Genomic DNA, 12,753 nt, shown 5'->3' with positions numbered 1-12,753 from the left:
TGTGTTCTACTACGGTGCTTTTAGTTTCTCCGCATACCGCAGCACGCGACATAGTTTTGCAGACGATAAGTACAACCGTTTCAGAGAGAAGAGCGGCCAATGTGACGATCTGGCTTTAAGTCGATTCGATAACAAATGACGAAAACGGACGGATTTCTCAGGTTTTTACTACATATGAACACTTTTCACATTCTCCCGTGCAACTCGGCTGCTAGTCCTCCTTTCATGCAGAATCTTAAGGTAACAGCTCATGTCCAAGGCACCAAAGCCAGCTAAAAAGTCAATAATCGATACCCAAAACTTAAATTGGATTACTTCTTACATGCTATTACATCAACTTAGATGCTTCATCTGTTCCTACTATGGTGATTTTAGTGTCTCCGCATACCACAGCTCGCGACATAGCTTTGCAGACGATAAGTACAACCGTGTCAGAGAGAAGAGCGGCTAATGTGACGATGTGGCTTTAAGTCGATTCGATAACAAATGACGAAAACGGACGGATGTCTCAGGTTTTTACTACATATGAACACTTTTCACATTCTCCCGTGCAACTCGGCTGCTAGTCCTCCTTTCATGCAGAATCTTAAGGTCCTAGCTCATGTCCAAGGCACCAAAGCCAGCTAAAAGGTCAATATTCAATACCTAAAACTTGAATTGTACTACTTCTTACTGGCTATTACATCAACTTAGAAGCTTGATCTGTGTTCTGCTATGGTGCTTTTAGTGTCTCCGCATACCGCTGCACGCGACATAGCTTTGCAGACGATAAGTACAACCGTTTCAGAGAGAAGAGCGGCCAATTTGACGATATGGCTTTAAGTCGATTCGATAACAAATGACGAAAACGGACGGATTTCTCAGGTTTTTACTACATATGAACACTTTTCACATTCTCCGGTGCAACTCGGCTGCTAGTCCTCCTTTCATGCAAAATCTTAAGGTCCTAGCTCATGTCCAAGGCACCAAAGCCAGCTAAAAAGTCAATAATCGATACCTAAAACTTGAATTGTACTACCTCTTACTGGCTATTACATCAACTTAGAAGTTTCATCTGTGTTCTCCTATGGTGCTTTTAGTGTCTCCGCATAACGCAGCACGCGACATAGCTTTGTAGACGATAAGTACAACCGTTTCAGAGAGAAGAGCGGCCAATGTGTCGATCTGGCTCTAAGTCGATTCGATAACAAATGACGAAAACGGACGGATTTCTCAGGTTTTTACTACATATGAACACTTTTCACATTCTCCCGTGCAACTCGGCTGCTAGTCCTCCTTTCATGCAGAATCTTAAGGTCCTAACTCATGTCCAAGGCACCAAAGCAAGCTAAAAAATCAAAATCAATACCTAAAACTTGAATTGTACTAATTCTTACTGGGTATTACATCAACTTAGAAGCTTCATCTGTGTTCTACTATGGTGCTTTTAGTGTCTCCGCATACCGCAGCACGCGACATAGCTTTGCAGACGATAAGTACAACCGTTTCAGAGAGAAGAGCGGCCAATGTGACTATCTGGCTTTAAGTCGATTCGATAACAAATGACGAAAACAGACGTATTTCTCAGGTTTTTACTACATTTGAACACTTTTCACATTCTCTCATGCAACTCGGCTGCTAGTCCTCCTTTCATGCAGAATATTAAGGTCATAGCTCATGTCCAAGGCACCAAAGCCAGCTAAAAATTCAATATTTAGTACCTAAAACTTGAATTGTATTACTTCTTACTGGCTATTACATCAACTTAGAAGCTTCATCTGTGTTCTACTATGGTGCTTGTAGTGTCTCAGCATACCGCAGGAGGCGACATAGCTTTGCAGACGATAAGTACAACCGTTTCAGAGAGAAGAGCGGCCAATGCGACGATCTGGCTTTAAGTCGATTCGATAACAAATGACGGAAACGGACGGATGTCTCAGGTTTTTCCTGCATATGAACACTTTTCACATTTTCCCGTGCAACTCGGCTGCTAGTCCTCCTTTCATGCAGAATCTTAAGGTCCTAGCTCATGTCCAATGCACCAAAGCCAGCTAAAAAGTCAATAATCGATACCTAAAACTTGAATTGTACTACTTCTTACTGGCTATTACATTAACTTAGAAGCTTCATCTGTGTTCTACTATGGTGCTTTTAGTGTCTCCGCATACCGCAGCACGCGACATAGCTTTATAGACGATAAGTACAACCGTTTCAGAGAGAAGAGCGGCCAATGTGACGATCTGGTTTTAAGTCGATTCGATAACAAATGACGAAAACGGACGGATTTATCAGGTTTTTACTACATATGAACACTTTTCACATCCTCTCGTTCAACTCGGCTGCTAGTCCTCCTTTCATGCAGAATCTTAAGGTCCTAGCTCTTGTCCACGGCACCAAAGCCAGCTAAAAAGTCAATAATCGATACCTAAAACTTGAATTCTACTACTTCTTACTGGCTATTACATCAACTTAGAAGCTTCATCTGTGTTCTACTACGCTGCTTTTAGTTTCTCCGCATACCGCAGCACGCGACATGGTTTTGCAGACGATAAGTACAACCGTTTCAGAGAGAAGAGCGGCTAATCTGACGATCTGGCTTTAAGTCGATTCGATAACAAATGACGAAAACGGACGGATTTCCCAGGTTAATACTACATATGAACACTTTTCACATTCTCCCGTGCAACTTGGCTGCTAGTCCTCCTTTCATGCAGAATCTTAAGGTCCTAGCTCATGTCCAAGGCACCAAAGCCAGCTAAAAAGTCAATAATCAATACCTAAAACTTGAATTTTACTACTTCTTACTGGCTAATACATCAACTTAGAAGCTTCATCTGTGTTCTACTACGGTGCTTTTAGTTTCTTCGCATACCGCAGCAAGCGACATAGTTTTGCTGACGATAAGTACAACCGTTTCAGAGAGAAGAGCGGCCAATTTGACGATGTGGCTTTAAGTCGATTCGATAACAAATAACGAAAACGGACGGATGTCTCAGGTTTTTACTACATATGAACACTTTTCACATTCTCCCGTGCAACTCGGCTGCTAGTCCTACTTTCATGCAGAATCTTAAGGTCCTAGCTAATGTCCAAGGCACCAAAGCCAGCTAAAAGGTCAATATTCAATACCTAAAACTAGAATTGTACTACTTCTTACTGGCTATTACATCAACGTAGAAGCTTGATCTGTGTTCTACTATGGTGCTTTTAGTGTCTCCGCATACCGCAGCACGCGACATAGCTTTGCAGACGATAAGTACAACCGTTTCAGAGAGAAGAGCTTCCAATTTGACGATCTGGCTTTAAGTCGATTCGATAACAAATGACGAAAACGGACGGATTTCTCAGGTTTTTACTACATATGAACACTTTTCACATTCTCCCGTGCAACTCGGCTGCTAGTCCTCCTTTCATGCAGAAACTTAAGGTCCTAGCTCATGTCCAAGGCACCAAAGCCAGCTAAAAAGTCAATAATCGATTCCTAAAACTTGAATTGTACTACTTCTTACTGGATATTACATGAACTTAGAAGCTTCATCTGTGTTTTACTGTGGTGCTTTTAGTGTCTCCGAATACCAGCAGTACGCGAGATAGCTTTGCAGACGATAAGTACAACCGTTTCAGAGAGAAGAGCGGCCAATGTGACGATCTGGCTTTAAGTCGATTCGATAACAAATGACGAAAACGGACGGATTTCTAAGGTTTTTACTACATATGAACACTTTTCACATTCTCCCGTGCAACTCGATTGCTAGTCCTCCTTTCATGCAGAATCTTAAGGTCCTAGCTCATGTCCAAGGCACCAAAGCCAGCTAAAAAGTCAATAATCGATACCTAAAACTTGAATGCTACTACTTCTTACTGGCTATTACATCAACTTAGAAGCTTCATCTGTGTTCTACTATGGTGCTTTTAGTGTCTCCACATACCGCAGCACGCGACATAGCTTTGCAGACGATAAGTACAACCGTTTCAGAGAGAAGAGCTTCCAATTTGACGATCTGGCTTTAAGTCGATTCGATAACAAATGACGAAAACGGACGGATTTCTCAGGTTTTTACTACATATGAACACTTTTCACATTCTCCCGTGCAACTCGGCTGCTAGTCCTCCTTTCATGCAGAAACTTAAGGTCCTAGCTCATGTCCAAGGCTCCAAAGCCAGCTGAAAAGTCAATAACCGATACCTAAAACTTGAATTGTACTACTTCTTACTGGCTATTACATCAACTTAGAAGCTTCATCTGTGTTCTACTGTGGTGCTTTTAGTGTCTCCGCATACCGCAGCACGCGACATAGCTTTGGAGACGATAAGTACAACCGTTTCCGAGAGCAGAGCGGGCAATGTGACGATCTGGCTTTAAGTCGATTCGATAACAAATGACGAAAACGGACGGATTTCTCAGGTTTTTACTACATATGAACACTTTTCACATTCTCCCCTCAACTCGGCTGCCAGTCCTCCTTTCATGCAGAATCGTAAGGTCCTAGCTCATGTCCAAGGCACCAAAGCCAGCTAAAAAGTCAATAATCGATACCTAAAACTTGAAATGGACTACTTCTTACTGGCTATTACATCAACTTTGAAGATTCATCTGTGTTCTACTATGATGCTTTTCCTGTTTCCGCCTACGGCAACACGCGACATAGCTTTGCAGACGATAAGTACAAGCGTTTCCGAGAGCAGAACGGCCAATGTGACGATCTGGCTTTAAGTCGATTCGATAACAAATGACGAAAACGGACGGATTTCTCAGGTTTTTACTACATATGAACACTTTTCACATTTTCCCCTGCAACTCGGCTGCTAGTCCTCCTTTCATGCAGAATCTTAAGGTAACAGCTCATGTCCAAGACATCAAAGCCAGCTAAAAAGTCAATAATCGATACCCAAAACTTAAATTGGATTACTTCTTACATGCTATTACATCAACTTAGATGCTTCATCTGTTCCTACTATGGTGATTTTAGTGTCTCCGCATACCACAGCTCGCGACATAGCTTTGCAGACGATAAGTACAACCGTTTCAGAGAGAAGAGCGGCTAATGTGACGATGTGGCTTTAAGTCGATTCGATAACAAATGACGAAAACGGACGGATGTCTCAGGTTTTTACTACATATGAACACTTTTCACATTCTCCCGTGCAACTCGGCTGCTAGTCCTCCTTTCATGCAGAATCTTAAGGTCCTAGCTCATGTCCAAGGCACCAATGCCAGCTAAAAGGTCAATATTCAATACCTAAAACTTGAATTGTACTACTTCTTACTGGCTATTACATCAACTTAGAAGCTTGATCTGTGTTCTGCTATGGTGCTTTTAGTGTCTCCGCATACCGCAGCACGCGACATAGCTTTGCAGACGATAAGTACAACCGTTTCAGAGAGAAGAGCGGCCAATTTGACGATCTGGCTTTAAGTCGATTCGATAACAAATGACGAAAACGGACGGATTTCTCAGGTTTTTACTACATATGAACACTTTTCACATTCTCCCGTGCAACTCGGCTGCTAGTCCTCCTTTCATGCAAAATCTTAAGGTCCTAGCTCATGTCCAAGGCACCAAAGCCAGCTAAAAAGTCAATAATCGATACCTAAAACTTGAATGCTACTACTTCTTACTGGCTATTACATCAACTTAGAAGCTTCATCTGTGTTCTACTATGGTGCTTTTAGTGTCTCCACATACCGCAGCACGCGACATAGCTTTGCAGACGATAAGTACAAGCGTTTCAGAGAGAAGAGCGGCCAATGTGACGATCTGGCTTTAAGTCGATTCGATAACAAATGACGAAAACGGACAGATTTCTAAGGTTTTTACTACATATGAACACTTTTCACATTATCCCGTGCAACTCGGCTGCTAGTCCTCCTTTCATGCAAAATTTTAAGGTCCTAGCTCATGTCCAAGGCTCCAAAGCCAGCTAAAAAGTCAATAACCGATACCTAAAACTTGAATTGTACTACTTCTTACTGGCTATTACATCAACTTAGAAGCTTCATCTGTGTTCTACTGTGGTGCTTTTAGTGTCTCCGCATACCGCAGCACGCGACATAGCTTTGGAGACGATAAGTACAACCGTTTCCGAGAGCAGAGCGGGCAATGTGACGATCTGGCTTTAAGTCGATTCGATAACAAATGACGAAAACGGACGGATTTCTCAGGTTTTTACTACATATGAACACTTTTCACATTCTCCCCTCAACTCGGCTGCCAGTCCTCCTTTCATGCAGAATCGTAAGGTCCTAGCTCATGTCCAAGGCACCAAAGCCAGCTAAAAAGTCAATAATCGATACCTAAAACTTGAAATGGACTACTTCTTACTGGCTATTACATCAACTTTGAAGATTCATCTGTGTTCTACTATGATGCTTTTCCTGTTTCCGCCTACGGCAACACGCGACATAGCTTTGCAGACGATAAGTACAAGCGTTTCCGAGAGCAGAACGGCCAATGTGACGTTCTGGCTTTAAGTCGATTCGATAACAAATGACGAAAACGGACGGATTTCTCAGGTTTTTACTACATATGAACACTTTTCACATCCTCTCGTTCAACTCGGCTGCTAGTCCTCCTTTCATGCAGAATCTTAAGGTCCTAGCTCTTGTCCACGGCACCAAAGCCAGCTAAAAAGTCAATAATCGATACCTAAAACTTGAATTCTACTACTTCTTACTGGCTATTACATCAACTTAGAAGCTTCATCTGTGTTCTACTACGCTGCTTTTAGTTTCTCCGCATACCGCAGCACGCGACATGGTTTTGCAGACGATAAGTACAACCGTTTCAGAGAGAAGAGCGGCTAATCTGACGATCTGGCTTTAAGTCGATTCGATAACAAATGACGAAAACGGACGGATTTCTCAGGTTAATACTACATATGAACACTTTTCACATTCTCCCGTGCAACTTGGCTGCTAGTCCTCCTTTCATGCAGAATCTTAAGGTCCTAGCTCATGTCCAAGGCACCAAAGCCAGCTAAAAAGTCAATAATCAATACCTAAAACTTGAATTTTACTACTTCTTACTGGCTAATACATCAACTTAGAAGCTTCATCTGTGTTCTACTACGGTGCTTTTAGTTTCTTCGCATACCGCAGCAAGCGACATAGTTTTGCAGACGATAAGTACAACCGTTTCAGAGAGAAGAGCGGCCAATTTGACGATGTGGCTTTAAGTCGATTCGATAACAAATAACGAAAACGGACGGATGTCTCAGGTTTTTACTACATATGAACACTTTTCACATTCTCCCGTGCAACTCGGCTGCTAGTCCTACTTTCATGCAGAATCTTAAGGTCCTAGCTAATGTCCAAGGCACCAAAGCCAGCTAAAAGGTCAATATTCAATACCTAAAACTAGAATTGTACTACTTCTTACTGGCTATTACATCAACGTAGAAGCTTGATCTGTGTTCTACTATGGTGCTTTTAGTGTCTCCGCATACCGCAGCACGCGACATAGCTTTGCAGACGATAAGTACAACCGTTTCAGAGAGAAGAGCTTCCAATTTGACGATCTGGCTTTAAGTCGATTCGATAACAAATGACGAAAACGGACGGATTTCTCAGGTTTTTACTACATATGAACACTTTTCACATTCTCCCGTGCAACTCGGCTGCTAGTCCTCCTTTCATGCAGAAACTTAAGGTCCTAGCTCATGTCCAAGGCACCAAAGCCAGCTAAAAAGTCAATAATCGATTCCTAAAACTTGAATTGTACTACTTCTTACTGGATATTACATGAACTTAGAAGCTTCATCTGTGTTTTACTGTGGTGCTTTTAGTGTCTCCGAATACCAGCAGTACGCGAGATAGCTTTGCAGACGATAAGTACAACCGTTTCAGAGAGAAGAGCGGCCAATGTGACGATCTGGCTTTAAGTCGATTCGATAACAAATGACGAAAACGGACGGATTTCTAAGGTTTTTACTACATATGAACACTTTTCACATTCTCCCGTGCAACTCGATTGCTAGTCCTCCTTTCATGCAGAATCTTAAGGTCCTAGCTCATGTCCAAGGCACCAAAGCCAGCTAAAAAGTCAATAATCGATACCTAAAACTTGAATGCTACTACTTCTTACTGGCTATTACATCAACTTAGAAGCTTCATCTGTGTTCTACTATGGTGCTTTTAGTGTCTCCACATACCGCAGCACGCGACATAGCTTTGCAGACGATAAGTACAAGCGTTTCAGAGAGAAGAGCGGCCAATGTGACGATCTGGCTTTAAGTCGATTCGATAACAAATGACGAAAACGGACAGAGTTCTAAAGTTTTTACTACATATGAACACTTTTCACATTATCCCGTGCAACTCGGCTGCTAGTCCTCCTTTCATGCAAAATTTTAAGGTCCTAGCTCATGTCCAAGGCTCCAAAGCCAGCTGAAAAGTCAATAACCGATACCTAAAACTTGAATTGTACTACTTCTTACTGGCTATTACATCAACTTAGAAGCTTCATCTGTGTTCTACTGTGGTGCTTTTAGTGTCTCCGCATACCGCAGCACGCGACATAGCTTTGGAGACGATAAGTACAACCGTTTCCGAGAGCAGAGCGGGCAATGTGACGATCTGGCTTTAAGTCGATTCGATAACAAATGACGAAAACGGACGGATTTCTCAGGTTTTTACTACATATGAACACTTTTCACATTCTCCCCTCAACTCGGCTGCCAGTCCTCCTTTCATGCAGAATCGTAAGGTCCTAGCTCATGTCCAAGGCACCAAAGCCAGCTAAAAAGTCAATAATCGATACCTAAAACTTGAAATGGACTACTTCTTACTGGCTATTACATCAACTTTGAAGATTCATCTGTGTTCTACTATGATGCTTTTCCTGTTTCCGCCTACGGCAACACGCGACATAGCTTTGCAGACGATAAGTACAAGCGTTTCCGAGAGCAGAACGGCCAATGTGACGATCTGGCTTTAAGTCGATTCGATAACAAATGACGAAAACGGACGGATTTCTCAGGTTTTTACTACATATGAACACTTTTCACATTTTCCCCTGCAACTCGGCTGCTAGTCCTCCTTTCATGCAGAATCTTAAGGTAACAGCTCATGTCCAAGACATCAAAGCCAGCTAAAAAGTCAATAATCGATACCCAAAACTTAAATTGGATTACTTCTTACATGCTATTACATCAACTTAGATGCTTCATCTGTTCCTACTATGGTGATTTTAGTGTCTCCGCATACCACAGCTCGCGACATAGCTTTGCAGACGATAAGTACAACCGTTTCAGAGAGAAGAGCGGCTAATGTGACGATGTGGCTTTAAGTCGATTCGATAACAAATGACGAAAACGGACGGATGTCTCAGGTTTTTACTACATATGAACACTTTTCACATTCTCCCGTGCAACTCGGCTGCTAGTCCTCCTTTCATGCAGAATCTTAAGGTCCTAGCTCATGTCCAAGGCACCAATGCCAGCTAAAAGGTCAATATTCAATACCTAAAACTTGAATTGTACTACTTCTTACTGGCTATTACATCAACTTAGAAGCTTGATCTGTGTTCTGCTATGGTGCTTTTAGTGTCTCCGCATACCGCAGCACGCGACATAGCTTTGCAGACGATAAGTACAACCGTTTCAGAGAGAAGAGCGGCCAATTTGACGATCTGGCTTTAAGTCGATTCGATAACAAATGACGAAAACGGACGGATTTCTCAGGTTTTTACTACATATGAACACTTTTCACATTCTCCCGTGCAACTCGGCTGCTAGTCCTCCTTTCATGCAAAATCTTAAGGTCCTAGCTCATGTCCAAGGCACCAAAGCCAGCTAAAAAGTCAATAATCGATACCTAAAACTTGAATGCTACTACTTCTTACTGGCTATTACATCAACTTAGAAGCTTCATCTGTGTTCTACTATGGTGCTTTTAGTGTCTCCACATACCGCAGCACGCGACATAGCTTTGCAGACGATAAGTACAAGCGTTTCAGAGAGAAGAGCGGCCAATGTGACGATCTGGCTTTAAGTCGATTCGATAACAAATGACGAAAACGGACAGATTTCTAAGGTTTTTACTACATATGAACACTTTTCACATTATCCCGTGCAACTCGGCTGCTAGTCCTCCTTTCATGCAAAATTTTAAGGTCCTAGCTCATGTCCAAGGCTCCAAAGCCAGCTAAAAAGTCAATAACCGATACCTAAAACTTGAATTGTACTACTTCTTACTGGCTATTACATCAACTTAGAAGCTTCATCTGTGTTCTACTGTGGTGCTTTTAGTGTCTCCGCATACCGCAGCACGCGACATAGCTTTGGAGACGATAAGTACAACCGTTTCCGAGAGCAGAGCGGGCAATGTGACGATCTGGCTTTAAGTCGATTCGATAACAAATGACGAAAACGGACGGATTTCTCAGGTTTTTACTACATATGAACACTTTTCACATTCTCCCCTCAACTCGGCTGCCAGTCCTCCTTTCATGCAGAATCGTAAGGTCCTAGCTCATGTCCAAGGCACCAAAGCCAGCTAAAAAGTCAATAATCGATACCTAAAACTTGAAATGGACTACTTCTTACTGGCTATTACATCAACTTTGAAGATTCATCTGTGTTCTACTATGATGCTTTTCCTGTTTCCGCCTACGGCAACACGCGACATAGCTTTGCAGACGATAAGTACAAGCGTTTCCGAGAGCACAACGGCCAATGTGACGATCTGGCTTTAAGTCGATTCGATAACAAATGACGAAAACGGACGGATTTCTCAGGTTTTTACTACATATGAACACTTTTCACATTCTCCCCTGCAACTCGGCTGCTAGTCCTCCTTTCATGCAGAATCTTAAGGTAACAGCTCATGTCCAAGACATCAAAGCCAGCTAAAAAGTCAATAATCGATACCCAAAACTTAAATTGGATTACTTCTTACATGCTATTACATCAACTTAGATGCTTCATCTGTTCCTACTATGGTGATTTTAGTGTCTCCGCATACCACAGCTCGCGACATAGCTTTGCAGACGATAAGTACAACCGTTTCAGAGAGAAGAGCGGCTAATGTGACGATGTGGCTTTAAGTCGATTCGATAACAAATGACGAAAACGGACGGATGTCTCAGGTTTTTACTACATATGAACACTTTTCACATTCTCCCGTGCAACTCGGCTGCTAGTCCTCCTTTCATGCAGAATCTTAAGGTCCTAGCTCATGTCCAAGGCACCAATGCCAGCTAAAAGGTCAATATTCAATACCTAAAACTTGAATTGTACTACTTCTTACTGGCTATTACATCAACTTAGAAGCTTGATCTGTGTTCTGCTATGGTGCTTTTAGTGTCTCCGCATACCGCAGCACGCGACATAGCTTTGCAGACGATAAGTACAACCGTTTCAGAGAGAAGAGCGGCCAATGTGACGATCTGGCTTTAAGTCGATTCGATAACAAATGACGAAAACGGACAGATTTCTAAGGTTTTTACTACATATGAACACTTTCACATTCTCCCGTGCAACTCGGCTGCTAGTCCTCCTTTCATGCAGAATGTTAAGGTCCTAGCTCATGTCCAAGGTACCAAAGCCAGCTAAAAAGTCAATAATCGATACCTAAAACTTGAATTGTACTACTTCTTACTTGCTATTACATCAACTTAGAAGCTTGATCTGTGTTCTACTATGGTGATTTTAGTGTCTCCGCATACCGCAGCACGCGACACAGCTTTGCAGACGATAAGTACAAGCGTTTCAGAGAGAAGAGCGGCCAATGTGACTATCTGGCTTTAAGTCGATTCGATAACAAATGACGAAAACGGACGGATGTCTCAGGTTTTTACTGCATATGAACACTTTTCACATTCTCCAGTGCAACTCGGCTGCTAGTCCTCCTTTCATGCAGCATCTTAAGGTCCTAGCTCATGTCCAAGGCACCAAAGCCAGCTAAAAAGTCAATAATCGATACCTAAAACATGAATTGTACTACTTCTTACTGGCTATTACATCAACTTAAAAGCTTCATCTGTGTTCTACTATGGTGCTTTTAGTGTCTCCGCATACCGCAGCACGCGACATAGCTTTGCAGACGATAAGTACAACCGTTTCCGAGAGCACAGCGGGCAATGTGACGATCTGGCCTTAAGTCGAATCGATAACAAATGACGAAAACGGACGGATTTCTCAGGTTTTTACTACATATGAACACTTTTCACATTCTCCCCTGCAACTCGGCTGCCAGTCATCAATTCATGCAGAATCGTAAGGTCCTAGCTCATGTACAAGGCACCAAAGCCAGCTAAAAAGTCAATAATCGATACCTAAAACTTGAAATGGACTACTTCTTACTGGCTATTACATCAACTTAGAAGCTTCATCTGTGTTCTACTATGATGCTTTTCCTGTTTCCGCCTACGGCAACACGCGACATAGCTTTGCAGACGATAAGTACAAGCGTTTCCGAGAGCAGAACGGCCAATGTGACGATCTGGCTTTAAGTCGATTCGATAACAAATGACGAAAATGGACGGATTTCTCTGGTTTTTACTACATATGAACATTTTTCACATTCTTCCCTGCAACTCGGCTGCTAGTCCTCCTTTCATGCAGAATCTTAAGGTCCTAGCTCATGTCCAAGGCACCAAAGCCAGCTAAAAAGTCAATAATCGATACCTAAAACATGAATTGTACTACTTCTTACTGGCTATTACATCAACTTAAAAGCTTCATCTGTGTTCTACTATGGTGCTTTTAGTGTCTCCGCATACCGCAGCATGCGACATAGCTTTGCAGACGATAAGTACAACCGTTTCAGAGAGA

This window comes from Schistocerca gregaria, chromosome 9, assembly GCF_023897955.1.
Source record: "Schistocerca gregaria isolate iqSchGreg1 chromosome 9, iqSchGreg1.2, whole genome shotgun sequence".
Taxonomy (NCBI): domain Eukaryota; kingdom Metazoa; phylum Arthropoda; class Insecta; order Orthoptera; family Acrididae; genus Schistocerca; species Schistocerca gregaria.
This window is presented reverse-complemented; position numbering follows the sequence as displayed.